The sequence below is a fragment of the Adelges cooleyi genome, unplaced genomic scaffold (genome assembly GCF_023614345.1).
Source record: "Adelges cooleyi isolate 19-005CV unplaced genomic scaffold, UGA_ACOO_1.1 ACOO_flye_CR_arks_rails_tigmint_CR_PRNA_247, whole genome shotgun sequence".
NCBI lineage: Eukaryota > Metazoa > Arthropoda > Insecta > Hemiptera > Adelgidae > Adelges > Adelges cooleyi.
Window position 1 is genome coordinate 13,750,253 of NW_026095912.1, and position 18,037 is coordinate 13,768,289.

Consider the following 18,037-nt stretch of genomic DNA (forward strand, 5'->3'; position numbering starts at 1 on the left):
TAATGGTAATATTGTATTATTTTAATCATAACGGCGATGCCTGCATGGCCACGATACGATAACTTGACGAACGCACGTTGCATGCGCTGAACTTGTCCATGTGAACCCGGCAAAATCTGATGCTCTGGTATTTGAAGCATAAAGCGTGACCGGATCCAGTACAGTGTACCTGTACAATATACCTACGTCATATAATATAACATATTATAATACTGTACGACCATGTAAAATGTAACAAACCGTACCGGCTGTTCGACAACGCAGCAGAGGTCGGCTTTGATTTTGATAACAATCGAGTGACCGATGATATTATTATTTTACTGGTAAAAAAAAAGAAAAAAGGAAGCGATCGCGTTGCACCGGAAAAATACCAAAATATTTTGGAAAATGATTTAAATCAAAGTTACTGTCTATAAAATCAAAATCCCCCCTTTACTCAAGCCATCTACGACCAGTTCTATCCCGTGGATGCGAAACGTGGTCGGTTACGAAGGGCGATGAAGAGAAATTGTCCCTATCATAGAAAATGGGGAATACAGAGTAAGAACCCATAGATAAATTTACCAAATGTACCCAGAGCCCAGTATCAAATCGCTTATAAGAGGCAATCGCTTGCAATGGGCGGGGCATGCATGGAGATCCAGAGACCTAGAGGACGACATAGGCAGAGGTGGATGGACATAGTCAAATCAGATCTCGAAAAATGTGCACCAGGATTAAAATTAGAAGAGAGTGCAGATAGAGATAGATTGCATCGAAAAGTAGAAACAGCAAATGTCTTAATGGGCTAAAGAAGTTAAGAAAAAAAATAATGAAGCCAGCCCATTTTGTGTACTAATTTCATGGAAAGTAAAAAATTCTACGTTACTTTTCCATGATACATATTAAAATGTTAGCTTAGGTGATGATGACATGATGACAACACCTTGATATATGTATGATAAATCGCAAAAAAAGACAATTCATATAAATCTGATAATTTATCACCATCAATTTTTGAAACTTTTAACACTTTTTAACGGGGAATTATAATCAATTTTTGTACATACTTATTATTTAAAATACCTAATGGTGTTTAAAATCTGAAGACTTCAATTGAAACGAGGTAAAGTTTATAGTTTGGATAAAAAAAGTAGCTAATACATAATATACTACATTTCTGTTTTTAAGCATATTTTTTTTAGTTGTTAACCGAATAACATGTATATATATCATGTATATATATAACATAGTAAACTCTCTGTTGATTACAATAATTCAATATTTTATCATACAATAGCTAAGAGGGCGCTCTTTAAACATAAAGTCATATTTTAATATTTTAAAAGATGAGAAAAATGCCAAGGGACGGTTTAAAATCTTAATCACGACCGCCGCGTTTTGGTCCAAACAGGTTTTCACGGATAATTAACTTTCTGAATAAATCAGTTATAAAATATGATTTATTGCGAGAAATTAATTTAAAACAAAAAACAAATGCACTTTTTATTTAAAACAGTCTTACAGAGAGAAAAAAAGAACTTGTGTTAACCAGCAAGGTCTGCTGTACATTCTAGCAGCTAGTATGTCTGGGTACTGCGCCATTAAGTATAATATACTGAGTATAAATAATACATATATAATATGTATATATATTTATATATACATTGTGGCATGACTTAACACAACGTTGAAATATCAAAAAATATATTTTGTGTATTAATATAAATATTTGTATATACGTCTAAAAGGAGTGTGTTTTAAAAGGATTTTAACAATTTCTGAAAGACAATAGTTTCTATGAATTACTGTTGTGGTTTTTTTGTTTCAACTTATTTTCTGCGATGAATTATTAGTAAAAAAAAAAAAGGTGTGCTCGAAATTATTAAGCAAAACAAAACATAGGCCAGGCTAAAAATTTAGATTTCTGATCGACATGACCGAACGGTGTAAACGAGTAACAACAATAATAATTGCCGTTTCGTTATTGACAACATGCCTTAGCATTATACAGCATATATCGAAATATTATTCAAATACAATAATAGTGTCTTGTCCGGATGCGATTCAATGACTAATGGGATTACCATTTCTAGTTAGCACTAGAATAAATGAAAATATTGTTTTTTATATTGAAAATCCTCTACACACAGTGAAAATGATCACTCTGTAAAAATACATTTTTTTCAGCCTTTACCGGAAATATTTCAGCTTAACAATTACATTAAAGTAAAGTATTATATATTGAAGTCTTAAGAGCGCGTCGTACAACATTTAATTTGTGTAAAGCTTGATCAAAAAGATATTATAGAGCTGGACTTTAAAACACTAGACAGTTTTTATAATATTTAAAGGCTTAAAACTCTTATATTTCCAATAATAATGTCTAACGAATGAAAATTACTTTATTAATGGTTTTGTCAAATAAATTCATATATAAATAAATGAATTTATTTCATATATTAATTTGTTTATAGTTTTTTTTTCTTTATTGATTTGACGAAAAAATATATTATAATATAATGTGTTATGAGAAATATAAGTCATTGGACAGATTTAAAATGTTTAGTTTATAACCTGCGACTGTCGACAGGTCTTAAGCTAACCTTTGGCCAGCTTACAACTCTTCCAGAACGGTATTTTTATTACCTACATCCGCTTACACGGTGCGTAAATAATTGATCAGCTTGCAGCAGTCAAGAACAGCTGCCAACAGAATATAACATGCTTGTTATCCACTTAAACAATTTTTATTTTAATTTCAAAAAAACAGCCCCACTATTATAATTGTTTAATTCTCATTGAAGTACTTTTGTTTCGAGTTTATTTAAATAGATCAATTTATTAGAGTATTATATTCAAGATGCAAAGGTTACAGTCTGCGCTCGGGTGTCGTAGATCCGGTATTACTATTGTATAATATATATATATATATATATATATATATATCGGTCCAAGGTATACTAGTACTTAAAAAACAAGCCAATTCCTTCGGAGTGTAGTAATAGTAACGATTATTATGGCTGACCACCGGTTTCCGAGTAATGTGTTTAACAGTCCATATAAAACGAGGTATGACTAGTGATGTCATCGGTTTCCAAAGTAGACTTTACCGGCGAACAGAACCCGAAATTAAACCCACAAAAAAAAAAGTTCAGAAGGTCGTGTATTTACAATGATACTATATCTATGACTTTTTTAAAAAAAATATATGTAATAACAGAGTGGTACGAACCGTTTTAATCGTGGCTGACTACTGTCTGCAATGAATTATGGGTTGATCCGATGAGAAATGATTAAGAAGCATAGGGGATAGGAGAATACCGCCTTGGGGACGACACCAGCATTGATTTGCTCAGTTTTTGAAATTGCTGAGCCAAATGGGTTTTTTTTATCACTTTCATTTATATTCCTATTATAATAAAATCACTTTAGACCTGTGACCTTCCCGTCCCCACTGTACAGTACACATACTGTAACCTAACCGACGATTAAACGACAGCTGGCTCTCGACAAAAAGACATTACACAAGACCTACCTATATATTTTTAGCGAGCCCATTCGTTTGTTTTGTTTACGTCTTAAGTCGGCTATTACACGTCATTTAGTACTAAGCCGAGTAGTTTGTGAACAGAAGACATTATACTTTATGTATAAATGTATTTTTTTTTTTCTAATTTTACTATTGCTGGTATTACTCTACCAGAGTATTGGCAGTGGCTGGCTGGTGAGGACACTGCCACCGCCTAAGGATAATAATTATTCCGTTGTGAGAATGGGAAACAGAGTGAGTGTACTGTGTATGCGGTGCTATACGAACAACAGGTTTTTGATTTTATTTTATTTTTTATACGGTTCAGAGTAAAAAAAAAAAATAACAATGCGATTAGGCTCCCTTCGGCCGAACTCGGCAATAAATCACTCATTAAACAAACGCGTCTTATTTTGTTTTCTTCGAGCACATTCTCCGTGTGTTCGGCACTGCTTGATTTTAATTTGAACAAAAAAAAAAAAACAGTTTTTCTTCTTCTTCACCGGTGTGTGTCTGAGAATGCTCGCATAAAAATATAGTAAAAGGCTTGTAGAGTAGACTCAAATGCCGAATGGGGCACGTCCTGTCGAGTTTAGGATTTATAATTTAAAAAAAATGTATAATGTTTAAATAAACTTTCTAGGCAAGTCCAATGAAATTTTATTAAAGCATTCCCCAACAATATTAATATTAAAACATGTGTTAATGTTATGCATTAATGCATATTATGGAAATATTTCAATGAAATAAATTAGATACAATATTTTGCAAGAAAACAAACTAATTTTTTGTAGGCTAAAATATTTTCACATAACCATTTGGAAGCACTTGTATGAACTATTAATAAAAAAATTATTTTTTAAACGAATTAAAACTGTAATAGAGTTATTGTGTTTATACAATTATTATTGCTCTGGCAAGAACAAGAGACTTTTGTTAGGAGTAGCTGATGTTATACACAATGAAACTAACATTAAAACTAAAGTGTTAATTGTATTCAATGACTGTTAAAAAGTGATCAACAAGAGAGCAGTTAAAAAACTTAACTGTACAATAACGAGTTTCGATTAGCCTTAAATGAGACTAGCCTCGTCAAATTTAAAATTTAAAATTGCCATTTTAGTAACTACTTTTGTGGACCGTCAAAGCACTTTGTATATGGTAACTGAACACAAATGAAAACAAATGAAAGTTATTTTTAAAAAATGTAGAAGAAAAATTATTAACCGTTAGCTCCTCCGTTGCTCCGTGCAAGGATTTTTGTTCGACCAAAGACTTTCGGGTAACCTAAGAAGAACACCAAATATGATACTCCTGAAAGATTAACTGGCTGGCTTTGCTGCCGAAAGCGGTGGATTCAATAGGCGAAACGATGACAAACAATGATAAAGTCAGCGATCCGTTAAAGGAATTTGAGGAAGATTTTGATTTCGACCATTATTCCACACGTGTCAACCGAAACCTAGTTCCGCCATGCTAGCCGCCATAGACTAAAAATAATTCCCCGGTTTGGCAATATAAGTTACTTGTATTTTAATTTTAACCCGGCCAAGTAAGAAGTAATAAAAGTTTCTCGGGTTTTAGTATGAATCGGCCCAATTCGAATACCCAATTGGTTCTATCTCGTTTTTTTTTTTTTGTATCAAATTCGAGACATCCTTGTGGGAGACACCCTTTAGCTTAAAGTTGTCAAAAGCACCCTAGCAACACTTTTAAACAAAAATTTGACCTATTCTTCGCAATACATACTAAAAAAAAAACAAATATACTATTTCAATAGCTTAGATGTTCTTCAAAATCGAATACAAACATTACAGTTTAAGATAATATTTTTTTACTCGAATATTAAATACAATTATTGTTAGTTAAGTAAAAGTAATGGATTTATTTGTCATTTTGAAAACTATTTCATAGGGAAAATTACTGTACCTAACATGAAATAATTTGAATAGCTCTATACCACTATATTGTGTAAGCGAACCGTGCCCTTTTGTTCCTTTTTTTTACAAATTCCGATAAGATATAATATATAAGGAGGGACGCAACCGAGAACGCTTAAAAGATATTTTAAATAAAAAAAAAACATGTTTTCGCCAAACAAAAAAACCAACCGGTCGAAATAGTGTAAAACATGTGGACTTGGACTGGCTCGACGCCTGGGGGCAAACGATTGGTTGATTACCGACAACAGACGGTTATAATTATTAATTTTTTAAGACTTGTATAGCTGATTTTTTTTTTACCGCACGTCTTCCAGACAAGCGTTTATCTCATCACACCACGGTTTAACCTACCAGGTAACGTTTTCTTTTAAATACTATGATAAAATCCGAATGTTTTAATGATGTTTAGTGAAAAAATATAATTTTTGGTATAGGTAAGTGTACTACATTTTTCTTTTTCTGTTTTAAGATTTCAATATTATACTAATTACAATAATTATAGTTAAAGCTTGCCAATAAAACTACTGGTTGTCCAATAGTGATTGAAAATTCTGTTTTTAGGCATATTTTTAAAAAAAAAAACCTATACCTAGCCAATGGATTGAAATAAAAATAACAGTGTCCTTTTTTGTTGAACACCGTTCATGCAATATAAAAACCATTGAATTTTTTTTCAAGCGTAAAATATCAGATTTTAATCATAATAGGTAAGTGATGTTTTAACCGATTTCAGACCTCCGACACTGGAAATCATCTAACGGTTGGTCTATAATAGTAATTAAGGTTTTTTTCCTTCACAATGGGTTAATCATAACATCACCGCGTGCACTCCAACGCACAATGAGTCGCGTGGTAACCTTAATTTTAAAGATAACAACGACAATAATTATTAAGTTTCGAAAGAGCACGATATTTTTTTATTGTCACGAAAAACGGTTTGCGGTTTGCTGATAATAATATAATATATTTTGTATTTATTGTACCTATGCAGACTGATAACTATAAAATTATATTTCCCCTGACAATTCTCTGCTTTTAGGCTTGTCGCACACGAGACAAATACAGGCCACAATCGTTATTCTCAGTCATGCTAATTTAGTACATTATACATCAGCTGTATGTCCATCATAATAATTATCATATTCGTTTGGTCATTATTTATTTTTGTATCGTATCTAAAAATATAAAACATGAGTTAATGCTATTTTTAACGCGTGTCGTGTACACTATAGTTTCAAAATTAAAACATGTATAAATATAAAATAGTAATATGTAAGTTGTACTCGTGAAGTGATTAATACTCGAAGGAATTAAAAAAATATATTATTATTATCAACCAAGAATATTATTTTTGAGTGTAAGTTTTTTTTTTTAATCTTCGTCCGACTCGCCAAGACAATAAAATATTATATTAGAGCATGTTTTTGATTTCATGTTCAATTTCAAACACAACACGGCCGTTTTTCTTGGATTTATATTACTTTCTTGATTTTTTTAAAAAATCAATTAAGTACCTGTGGTGATTGAGATGAAAACAAATTGCAAATCTGCAGATCTATGAAACCTATGAACGGATTTTGTTATTTAGAATCCTATTAGAATCATCACCTTGGCATGTAGAAGTGCAGTGAAGTGTTTCAGTGAACTTGATCTGATACAGTTTGTTCACTATTAAATTAAGCTTTATAATATCATAAAAACACATTTCCCCTCTACATTTTCATATTTTTATTGAATTAATTGCTCAATAATAAAATTTACAAGCGTCTAAGACACCTTTTACTTGAGAATTACACCGCTTGTTTACTTAAATAATTGTATTACAAGTACATTGGGTAGCTATCTGAAGTGTGTGTTTTGTAAATTATCAGAGTTTTCAACTAAATTATGTAAACGGCCGATGAAAAAAACCAATATATTAAAACGAATGTAGTCAATAATAAATAATAATATGTATATAGATATGATTCATTTTCCGACGATTTTTTTAAGGTGTGGCTAATTACTCTGTCAATGCTGTTTTTCAAGGTTTCCCTGACAAGCGGACAGTCGCCTTATTAATGCTATACAGGGTGATCGTTTTGTCGCGGACCACTCGATATGTCGTTTAAATTTAATTTTACTCGGGTATGGAAATGAGTAGAAAGTAAAATGTTCGTTAATAAATGTCATTTAAAAAAAATTGTATACTTCAACTTAACAGATGTTGAATTTTTATCGATTTATAAATATAATTAAAAATAATATGTACATAAATTTGTAAAATAATATTTTTGCTAATTTTAATAATAATAAAAAATGACGAAACAAATAGTTTGAACTGTAATTACATTTTTTACACGTTTTAAATTAATTTACAATAATAATACGTTTGTCAATATCGAGGAATATTATTTTTAGATTACAGAATAAAATCATATGTGTGTGTTATATCAGGTTATAGATTATCTTTTTTTTTTTTTAAGAGTATCTTGCGCCCGTTTAATGGATCACTGTATATTACTATTGTAAGCAACTATAACTGTATAGGGTGATCACTCAAATGAAGAAATTTAATTTTTGTTTTCACATATTTTACAATTTGATCTCAATTTTTTTCGTTTTCACCCCCCTCCAATACTAATCACTTGTATTTGTGGAAAATTGATGGACTAAATTATATAAAAACACTATAAAGAAACAAAACAAATTCAGTAATAATTAAACCCAATGATATATCAGTGGTACACGACAAAAATGATCACCTTGTATAACAATATTATTGTTATAACACAATTTTTTATTATAAAAATTACGTAGGTATGTATGATTTTATTTTTGCAGTTAAAAAACAAATTAACCGTCAGCCGCCATTGTGTGAGATTTTCCAAAGGACTGCGTCGATAAGCTTATTGTATAATACATAATGATATAATATTTACAATATTATTATATATTTTTTATCGTAACGTTCTCCACGGAGACAACCGATAAAATCGTGTGAACCGAATTTGTAGAGACAAATTATTATTATTATTATTACCCAACCAGACAGTGGAGTCGAGGTCAAACGTGTACACACAGCAATATTATGTTCACTTACACTTAGAATTTTTCCAAAATTTCAAATACACTTACTAATATTACTACAAAGTACAAACACTAAAAAAAAAACCCCTATAATTACACAAATGTGACATTTTAAGAGCATTATACAATTTTCCTTCGATTAGTAGTTTTGATTGTTACTATTAAAGTGCCTATCGTCCCAAAGTTTCAGAGGTGAGGATATTATAAAGTATAGCTTTAAAGGTTTAAAGTAAAGAAATAAAAATAATAATAATTATCTTTCCAGAACATAATATTTTGTAATGCGCACAACTGAAAAACAAGAAAAGACACTATTTTAAACACTAAACTATGTTTTACAACAAAAAATTGATTAAATGTTTTACCACCATCGGACTAGTCTTGAAATGGTTCATAATTTGAATACCCTTAAATCGTTGATAAATTCTATTTTTTTTTTTTTTAATTTCTACTCTACTATATTTACAATCTGTAAATAAAAAAAAAAATACAATAAGCCCATTGGATCCTACAGATGTATACTTTTAACATGAAAACATGATAGAAGAAAGAGTGCAGCCACCTCACTTTAGCGATTATACATACAAATATTGTTTGATTTTTCGGACAACAAATAAAAATATTAATACGAAAATAATAATAATCGTTGTGTTGGTTTCTTATACAATATTATTTAAACGCGCTGCACAAAGACAACAGCTAAGATATTAAAAATAATAATGGCCCGTGTCCATCGAGACAAATCGTCAGACGTAGAGTTAAGGTCGACAATTTAATAGAATTTTTTTTTTTAAATAATATATTGAACAATCGATTGTGTGCAATAATAATTGTATGTACCATGTTCGATTCGTCGACGGTATAATAATTTATCCTTAAGCCGCTACCAATATAAATGTAGGTATTTAATACACAGTTGTTGGCGGGCAAACGATCAAGGCAGGTTTTTTTTAAAACAATTTTTTTGCTCCCCATTAAGCACGTATCGTGTCGACCAAGTAGTTACCGTACGTGCCGTTGCCAACACACGACCGTCCATTTATACTGACAATATATTATTACAATTATTTTTATTATTCTAGAGATTAGATCATCGGCTATTTTCGGTCGCCAAAATCGTGACTAATCCACAGTAACATATTACCTACCTAAGGGTTATCTACTGGCTTATCAACCATTATATTATATTATTATATTTACTTGATCATATTTTATTGACGACTGAAACCATTAATTAAATATACAACGTGCTTGATTGTATTTAATCAACGATGAAACCCTCCTCAACATGGCGTGAACAATGCATAAATTAAGTGATGCTCAATTTTGAAACAATCAAGATTTTTTTTTTCTACCGGTGGTCACTCTCAGTTGAGGAGGGTTTTGGTAGAAAAAAAAATAGGTATGCGCTAAGTCTGACTGAGTTAAATTATATTATTAACTTGAATTCAAGTTTATAACTTGAGTGTGAGAGTAGATGTAGCAGAAAACTCAATTGTTACACGCTCGCAATTGATCATTAATTAAGAGCAAATATAATACATATTTAATCACTTGTTTAAATAAAAAAATTTTTTTTTTGAATCGGGTAGTTATTTTAATATGTTTAAGATTTAAAAAAAACACAAAAGTTGTATTTAAAAAAATACATTTTGCAACTATAACGCACAAAATGTGTTGACACACGATTTTATTTCTATATAAAAGTTAAAATATTTGTACGAAAAATAGTTTTAAACGCAAATACATTATAAAAATATTTAAATAGGTAGTATAAAGTACTAAAAAAAAAAATTAACAAAAACCATAATATTTTAAGAGTATATTGTTATTCGTACCTGTTATTTAAAATTAATCGGTTTATTGTTTTTTTTTTGTTGAATAATAATTATGAAAGTAAAAATCAGGTGGCCGCAATGAGTAAAATATTATGAAGTGCGCAAAAGGGTGAGCTGCAGTGTGACCAGAATGACGAAATTACATTACTCTGGTACATATTTTTTATTTTATTTCATATCACTTATAATATTATCACATTATCATAATACGGAATTCGAATTTATCTATTGATTTTCATAGTTTATAATGGTCATACTGTGCAGTGTTTAGCAACTCACTAGTACTAAGTATTTATTTGTATTAAAAGTGGTCACACTGTCGATCGCCTTCTTGATTACTAAGTACGAGGTATTAATTATGGTATTAATGCACATATTTCATTGGGAGATTTCGACTGATAAAATCCAGATATAATGGGTAAAAGTTGGCTTATAAGTACACTCGAACGAGTGTGAAAATTAAATAACTAAAAAGGCCATATTTTTTTTGTGACTTTCGAAAAACTAGGTTGGTAAACAGGTGTTGGGCAATGATGTCGATACCGGAACTGGCGGTCAAGTACAATAATTATTTTTTTACATAAATTCCTATTGATGCAACATTATGCTTATTGTCTTTTCGGCGTGTCGATGGTAGGTATTTTTTTTTTTGTCGTATACGGTATATTTTTTTCTTCTGACGTCCGTTTAGTATACCGAGAATGTAATTCAATACTTCCCCACAACAATGCTAATTAATTATTTGTCAAATATTCTGCTGTTGTTTTTCTAGCGAGGGTTTTTTTTTTAAACGCGGTAGCCGTTTCCGGACGACCTTGGCGTTTATTTTTTTTATTATCACAAATGTCATCGACATACATTATACAGCGTGAAAAGCTGAACATTTTTTTTTTTTAAATAGATTATTCTTACACTGCTCTAACCGGTATCGAGTGGACGGTTTTAGATTAGGATCCAAATTAAAGAAACTATTAAACATTTAATAATATTAACTGCGACGATGATTGATTATTACATATTTTCTTCTTCTTCTTCTTCTTCTCATTTTGGCCTCTACCAACTGTCTGAGAGTTCTTTCCGCCATCTATACCTATCTTGAACCATGTCTCTCAATTTGTCCACTCCCAGTTTCCTTAGATCCTATTTAGCTATATGTATCCACCTTTTTCTAGGTCTATCACGAGGCCTATTTCTCTGAGGTTTCAATTGTACCGCTGCTCTCCGACTGTATCGCCTTCTCCTCTTCTCATTACATGCCCTAGCCATTGTAGCCTTTGTCCTTAAACAAAACTAGCTACTGGAGCCAATCATGTCTTACGATTCCCCGTTGCCAGTTATTTGTTGTATCATCTTATGTAACAGGGCAACAGATTCTAGGTTGGTCAGTGGCCTTATTCAGACCAATGCTCATCTAACAATATAAATACCCCCATCGTTGGCGTCACGTATTATGTGTGACACATATTATTTTTATTTTTTGGCCATTAAAAAAACTGTCACCGAGAGCGACAGCGATACTTACACGCCGGGATTAGCGGCACAAGCAAAACTAAACTCCGGTCGTTTTGAAATAGCTGCTGTCAGGCTCAATGATATTATGCCATGTGTCGTTTGGACCGTGGAGGCTCTCGATGAATGAAAGTTTAAAAAAAAAAGTGCGTTTAGAACGTATAAAAATAGAAAATCAAAAAATAAATATTGGACCGCTATAACACGGACGCTTTTAGGAGTCGTGTAACATCCGCGCGCGTTAAGAATACATTAGAAATTCAAGAAGAGCAAAATGAGCTAGTCAAAAGGAGCAAAGCGACAGGACCGAGGTCTTTGTATTTAACGCTTGTTACACGTTTAAAAACGACAAAACTTTACACCGGGTTTACATAATATGGTCAGTGCAACAACAAGACAATTCTATTTTTAACACATGGAAAAATGTCCTTAGAAAATTTATCTACAATAAAATCAGAATATTACTTGCCAAAGATATTCCCAAAAGGAGCATTCCCACCAATTGTAGTAAACGGGAAGAAAATTAAAAAATTGGAGATATCTAACTTAGATAATTTTAATTTGTTTAATTTATGGTGCAAAATATAGAATAGAGCATGTACAACATTTTGTTTTATTATGTTCTTGTTGAAAGTTTTATTTCTGAATAAATAATATGCCTATTCTAATGAAACATTGGTTTTTGAGAAATTTTACTTTTTTGGGTTATCAGAATTTTATTTGTGACTGTTATATAACTGGGACTAAACTAAAACTATTTTGATCCCTAATATAAATGCACGTTACATAATGTATAAATCCATTTTACATCTATTAGAATCTCTTTACAATAAATACTAATAATAAGGTATAATTGATTTAAATATGTACAAATATATTTACTTTCGTTTTTTGTTTTAATTATTTAAATTTTTAATAATTTCAACTTTTGAATAATACAAATATAGACCAATTGTGATACATTAGTATAAAATATAATATTTTTTTTGTACCGTTGGGTTAAACCCAGTAATTACTACAGTTATGCGGATAACCTTTTATCGTATAAGTCATTGAGTTTTTTAAACCTGTTTATCACTATTATTCAAACTATACAATATTTTTAACCGACTCGAACCCCTTTAACAAAACGATGGCTTCAATTAAGGTGCTGAACACTTGCGACTGTCATCGTTAAAAAATAGAATAATGTTGTTGTAGCTTCCTAATGAACGCTTAATACAAGATAAATGCATCATACCATTCGGACCAGAGTGAATTTTAGTAACCCTCGTGTGTCAAAACAACATCAAGTGATGGATAGTGTTTTAGGAGCTACGATTAGGTGTGGCGATAGTCGAGAGATGGCAAGAGAGAGTATAAAACATGAACTCTCTGCTGTCAGTCTTATTCGGCTACTACACTACTATCTGAACGTGATGAACTAAGAAGAATGCCTTAGATGTAAGATTAACTACCTTCATCGTCCACTGGGAAATTAATGATTTTCCAGGGTCTCTAGATCAATTTTGACAAGTCCGATTGGAACACAGACCCGCTCTATTCAAACGAATGGAAACGACATTGGTTTGGGCCGGTGTTGATACGATTAAGGTTATAATAATGTGATGCACACAAAAGGAATTCCCACGTACCAGTCGAGTTGGTTACCTTTTTGCTAAACGACTCTTGGACGTTCCTTTTACATAGATTTCGAGATGGACTCCGGAGAAAATTCATCAGTTTACTAGAATTTTATGGCGGTTTGCAGCTGATCCGGTAAATAGAAGCGCAAGTTCCGCCTTATATAGCGCATACCTAGGACGACCGGTTCGGTTCAAAAGACAACCGATCGATTGCCCTGGACGAACCGCGTGCTAGTAATACTAATATGATCGATGCAATAGGAAAGCAACGCGAATAGATTAATGACCATGTGACTTGCCTAAACGTCTAAAGATTTTGTTCTGTAACTGTTTAATGAACCTGAACGTCTACTGACATTTCAGACTCGTCCACAAATCATTATAATTATCTGTTTCATGTGAGCCTATGCAACTTGGATAGAAGTAATTTCACTGTTAATGATTTTCTAAAGTGTAATTATCAAAGAAATGCCCCTTGTAGTCTCGTTGGCAAATAAAAATAAATTGAGCTGCAGTCAACTGTCAACTGCAGAGGTACCGTTATCATAGTTTGTCATCAGCCTAACCTAACCGTCCATAAATATTATAAAGAGGGTAACTGTGTGTGATCTATTCTCCACCGAGAACCCGAGGAAATCTTGAAATGTGTCTCTTCTGGTTATTCGGTGCTCTGACATTTAGAGTGCATTTTTTATGGAGAATGGCGCAAATCAAAATTGCTGAGGCCAAGAAGCCGCTAAAATTGTATAATTCATGGTCGGTCTACTCGCGTCGAGGTCGTGTTCACTTTCAACGACCGTCGTTAATGCGATTTGTATGCGAGACGGCGATATTCCAATCCTTTTGTCTCATCTGACCACTTTCAAAACGTTACTTTGTCGCCGTCAATGCGCCCTAATGAATGACACGTCGAGCAAGTCTGTATCGCCTTTTGAAATTTCTATTCAGACCAATCTACTACTTTCCTTCGGGTCCATATGATAATACAAAAGTTCATTTTTAACTTTGTTATACCTTCGAAAAAAAAAAATTCAACGATTTCACAAGATCTACAATCACATTGAGGTGGTTTCCAGCTGGGCTAGGAAACGTACCTACTATAATTGGTGCAATAAACGAGTACCACCGACGTAGGTGATAATAATATAAAAAACACATTATATAGCTGATAAAACTGCTGATGTCGACGGTTTGTACTGCTTGTTGCAAAACACTATACGAGTTTAAACAACACCTTATTAACCACTTGCCAAATGCGCACGGTTCGATTACAAGTGAAAAAAACACACAATAGGAGCGATTAGTGCAGACATTATTTTTTTTTTTTCACTCTTATTTAAAAATATATATATACCACTACTATGATAAAAACAAAATTCTAAAACGTTGACCGCCGCAGCGAGGCAAAAACAAACACAAATAGGTTTGGCGACCCGACTAATGCAATCGGTTTGTCCGCATAATAATATACATATATATATTATAATATTATTACCGAACAAAATGAACGGTCCGTTAAACAAACGAGCGCAGCGGTGCATGGGTCAGGTGTTGTGGACATTGTTGTTGTCGTCCACAATACCTGATATGAATAAACAGGTATGACCTATAGGCGTGTATTTTCCAAAAAAAAAAAAAAAAAAATTGACTTTAAAAAATGTAGGACGACGGTAAATTTGAAGGGGAAAAAAATGTACTCTGATCGCTTTGAGTTTTAATAAAATTACAACATACTATAAACAGCCAATTGTCGTCAAACGTCAGTCCAATATGCGCTCAGTAATTTCCCCAATTTGGTTTCGTCAAGTCAAACAGCGTTTTGGATTTTGTAACCTATACTCACTATATATATATATATATTTTTTTTTTTTTGATTTTGTTATCCGACCGGCCGTTTATTGTTGCATTTAATTATGCGGCTCCCACGTAGTATGTGTTTACGACCGTGTATTTAATTTGTCCAACAGCTGCGCCCACTGGCACGTTTAACAGCTATTCGAAATATTTCCTGGTGAAATCCGCGCCACGTCTATAAGCATGCCATTACGATAATGCAAACACTTGATGAAATCTTGATCAGTCAAACGGCCTGAGAACGCCAAACATACCCCCCAAAGGAGCGCCAAAAAAAAACAAGACTAATATTATTTCTGTGAAAACGACACAGGGCGACCAATACCAAGGAAACAATAGTGTCGCCCACGAGAGTGCCAACAAAATCCAAATAACATTGACCTAAACATCTTACAAATAGATTTGTTTTTTACTCATGTTATAGGTATAATAAATCTGACCTATGATCCGCGCGCTCTACCAAATGTACATAGGCGGAACAACAATTTATTACAACTCTTTAAGTAGTACGTGTTCGGCGCCACTGGTTACATTTTTGCACTAGTGAAATGACTTTTACACTACACTGCTCATGCATACGACTTACTGGTACGTTCAACTCAGTATTTTTATCGACTATTCTAAAGCGTGATGATTTGTTCATCAGTTAAGTTTTTCCATATGCATAAATGTTAATAGCTTATGCAAACGATTTATGCGTTAAAATATCTTCGCCTTGTCCCATAGAGTTTAGGTCGTCCATCTCTCTATGTTAACCACATACACTTAGTGTACATGCTTCCATGCTTTTATATTATATCACAGTCCAGTTTTAAAATGTATACTATTTTTTTTTTTTTTTTTTTTGAACTTAGACATTAGTGAAACCGAAGGTAGACCTATCTCGAATGATTAATTTACAAAAAAAACGTATGCGAGGGGAAATAATTAAATATGTTTACTTATCAAACGGTTTTGCGAATTTTAAACAAACGACATTTTAAGTATGACAGTCTAAATCGAATAAATGTGCTATAAAAAAAAATTTTTAAAAAAAAATGTATCAATATGAACTCTAAAGATGGACCAACCCGTGACTGTTTACCCTAGGTAGCTTTTCGGTTAACTCTGAATTCGGTTAACGACTATTTTCGACGGTTTATTTAAAAACTTAACGCGACCAGAAATATCCACACAAAAAAAAACTCCGTATTTAGCATAAAAAAAAACACATTTTGGAAACAAAATGTACCAATTTTTTAAATTACAGAAGACTGGGAACGACATAACCAGATAGGTTTGTGCATTTTTTTAAAAACTGTTCATAAAACTATTAACCCCATTTACTACCATTGGCCGAGGGGGGGGGATACGTTTTTTATTGTCTTTGTGAACAAAATATCTAGTCCAATTTTACCATATTATTTGTTTCACCAAAATTTAGAGGATTTTTTCATGGACATTTTTCCAATAAAAATCTTTTTTTTTATAAAAATGGATATGTAGCTGCCCCCCCCCCCTAAGTCTTAAATTGGAATGGCAATATATATATATATATTTTTTTTTTATGTTATGGCATAACGTCAAATGTTAACCTTTGCAATACAGTTGTTGAACTTACAAGTGGCGGACTGTGTTTTTTTTTTCACTCTCCAAACGAACATGATCGAAAATAGGTTACAACAGTCGGGTGTCTCCGACTCAACACACCGAGTTGGCAATGACCAATGAATATTTGGAATTCGGGTAAAAATACAACGTTATAATTAGAAAACGAAAGAAAAAAAACGAAACTCGACAATCCTATAATATTATGTTATTATTTATTGTGTTGTTTTTTTTTTTTAATTTTATTTTTATTTACAAGCGCAGCTGGACACCGTAAAGCCGACAGCCGTGTTCCATAACACATATGGAAAACATGATAAAAAAAAAAAAAAATAGTAATATTATTTATATTAAATGGTACAAAGTTGATTTATTCGGGACACGCCCGGATTTGGCTACCGTCTAGGTCTTGGTTATTGGCTCCTTTTAGGAATTTTCAACGTTTTCTCAAAGGTCTAGACTGGCTGAACTCGATCCTAACCTAACCTGGGACGCTGCCATGTTGTTTACCGTTTCATGGAAAGTAAACGTTACTTTTCCATGAAATATGTCAAAAAATCAGGCACTAAACTAAACTAGATTGCTAACTATATAGCGATAAGAATGGTCAAAGTCGATGTCGGCCGATTTTGTGGGATTTATATTGTGTTTATGTAATAATATAATCATACATCTGTGATTTTGGCGTTATCAGCTTAGCAGTGATACACATATGATAAGGTGATAATTCCCACAATGATGGCGGAAAATGATATCACCGTCATATCAGTGATAACAGTTATACACATATGATAAGGTGATAATTCCCACAATGATGGCGGAAAATGATAACACCGTCATATGTATATTTGATGAATCATAGAAAAAACAATAACTGGTTAAAATGTATTTTTTTTTCTAAAACCGCAATTAAATCGGTTGTGACCGCTCACGAAGAACAACATCAGTTGGTTGTAATAGTAATTATAGTGTGTGTGTTCTCTTGTATAAATACTTAAACATCTACTTTTAGTTTTTTAATTTTTTTTTTTAACCCCAAATCTGTTTATAGATACACAACAAATAATCTATGGTAAGTACAGATCTAGTTGAAATTTCAAT

At 32.2% G+C, this 18,037-nt stretch overlaps 1 protein-coding gene across 3 annotated transcripts in view; it reads right to left on the reverse strand.

Annotated features, from left to right (window-relative positions):
* LOC126837240 (filamin-A) overlaps positions 1–18,037 on the reverse strand; it is a 76,763-nt gene that overhangs the window by 46,322 nt on the left and 12,404 nt on the right. The gene's annotated exons all lie outside the window — the stretch shown is intronic.